The sequence below is a fragment of the Hydra vulgaris genome, chromosome 02, assembly GCF_038396675.1.
Source record: "Hydra vulgaris chromosome 02, alternate assembly HydraT2T_AEP".
Lineage (NCBI taxonomy): Eukaryota > Metazoa > Cnidaria > Hydrozoa > Anthoathecata > Hydridae > Hydra > Hydra vulgaris.
In genome coordinates this window covers 21,937,501-21,940,000 of record NC_088921.1, presented here as the reverse complement: position 1 = coordinate 21,940,000, position 2,500 = coordinate 21,937,501, and the positions used below count along the sequence as shown (strand labels likewise).

At 31.2% G+C, this 2,500-nt stretch overlaps 1 protein-coding gene across 8 annotated transcripts in view; it reads right to left on the bottom strand.

Annotated features, from left to right (window-relative positions):
• Positions 1 to 2,500, bottom strand: part of LOC100203637 (histone-lysine N-methyltransferase SETDB1) — a 121,862-nt gene that overhangs the window by 59,029 nt on the left and 60,333 nt on the right. The gene's annotated exons all lie outside the window — the stretch shown is intronic.

Below are 2,500 nucleotides of genomic sequence, written 5' to 3'. Positions count from 1 at the left end.
TTATCTTGTGTTTTGAACATTATGTCCAAAAATAGAGTTGCTTCAAACAAGAATAAGAAAGTTTGGGAATCAAATTTAGTAAGGTTTGAAAAAGCTAAAACTTCCAGAAAATGTACTACTGTTGTTAAAAGTATTAGTGAAATGAATAAGATGCAAACAGAACAGCGTATCATTGATCGATTTAAAAGTTTGTCATCAAATGTGAAAAGTAGAAAGGAGAGAATTGCAATTGTGGCTGAAGAAACTAAATTGCTATGGAGAAAGCTAAATATTCCTATTCAACAAGGGAAATCAGCAGCAGAAAGAAAAATAGAAAATGTATTGAAAAAACTTGACAAAGATAGTCGAAAACCCGGAACTCAAAATTTTACACGATTGTTTGACATAACCGATGAGAAAGGTGAATGGTTGTGTCAGGAAGATAAAGAATTTTATTGTCTTCAAAAGTCAACAAATGGAAGAGCTGGATATTGTACCACAATTAAAGATGCTGAAGGTATTCATCCAAGAAAATTAGTGTTGATAAAGAAACAAATGTCCATCAGTCAAGGACAAGATTTTGTTGAATCAGCTAGTGAAGGAGAACCTTCAGAAAGTGAAGAGCAGTGTTCCAGCAGTGATATTGAAGCTGAAGGTCCTTCATCATCATCTAAAAAACAAAAAAAAAATTCAGCAGTAAATTTAGTGATTTCTGCTAAGATTAGTACTAAAAAAGCACATAAAGTCTGTAAAACTCTTTCAGAAAGTGGTATTTCTATTCATACTCCAACGCAAAGTGGTATCTACAAAGGTGTTATGAAAGAAGGAGAAAAGTTGAAAGCAAATTATATGGAAAACCTAAAAAATGAAAAGTGGTCTTTGCACTTTGATGGAAAACAAATAAAGAAAATGGAACATCAAGTAGTTGTTTTGAAAAATGAAAATAGAGAGGTTAGGCTTGCTGTTCTGGAAATGATGAATGGAAAAAGTGAAACAATATATAATGGGATAAAGCATGTGCTAGATGAGTATGAGCTGTGGCCAGCCATAAAAATGATTGTATCTGACACAACATCTACAAATACAGGATTAAGAAATGGTGTAGTTACAGGGTTACAGAAACATTTTAAAACCATTGGAATAGAAAAGCCTGTTTTTATTGGATGCCAACACCATATTCTAAATACTCTTTTGAAACATGTCATGAATGATCTTTTTGAAGGATCGACAATGTCACCATATCTCCATTACCCTTTTGTGACAAGGTTGCAGCAAGATTACGAGAACTTGAAGCTATTGTTTAGTAATATTGGAAATCCTTTGACGAAAGTGAAGCGAACTCGCTGGAGAGATGACATGGATTTCCTGAATCACTTAATAGCATGTTATAGAAAGTTTAAAAGTACAGGTAACTTTCCAAAAGTTAATTTCAAATCACTTCCTGCTATAAGCAATGCAAGGTGGAATTCGAGAGCCATTTTTATTCTACTTGCTTACATTTTAGTACCAGAATACCAAGAATCAGAATCAGCTCAAGCAGCATGTGACTTCATCTGTGGTTCATGGGGTGATATATGGTTTGGGGGTCACTACTTCAATCCTGCAGACTTTGTTAATCTATTAGAAGCATGCAATGAGCATCCTAAAGCATTGAAACCATTGAAAAGGTTTTGGTCCACTGAGCCAACACCAATATCAACACAACGTTCAAATATATGTGCAGAACTTGCTGTGAAAGTGATGCAAGACTTAATGCCATTATGCCATAGCATAGAAAAACTAAATATTAAATACTTATTGTCAAATACACAGTAGACAAATTTTAATTATACATGTTTATTGGTTTCTATAAAGTAGTGGAAGATGTGTTGCAAAACTACATTTTTTAAAAAAAATTTACAAATATTTTTTAATTGGGGGGTGAACTTTTTTGACATATAGTAAAAATGCTTGTTATTTTTCTGATTTTTGCACAAAATCTCCACTAAATTTAGTATGGGGATATAGGGTTGCAAAATTGTCATATCCCTAATGTATATATATATTAGGATATTTTAGGATCTTAATTCATCAATCTGATTAAAAAATAAATTAAACCAAGCATGTAATTCATTGGTAAACCATAACAACATTTAGAAAGCAGAGTTTTAACTATAGAAATCGAAGTATTAATAGTTTATTTATTTTAAAAGAGAAATTTTCATTTGTGCTGTAAAACCTGTAGCGCAGCAAGTTTTCAACATTTGGATCAACATTTAGATTAATATTCAAACAAATCATATTGCTGAAAAAAGAAAAATGGTTTGTAAAAAAAGTGTTAACATTTGGATCAATTCTAGAAATCATATTGCTGATAAAAGATGGTTTGCAACATAAATGTTTACATTTAGATCAATGCTAGAAATCAACAGCAATATGATATTTTTGATCTAAATGTAAATAAAACATTTAGATCAAAAATATCATAGTAAAGAAAAATGGTTTGTAAAATAAATGGTATTATCTAGATCAATGCTAAAAA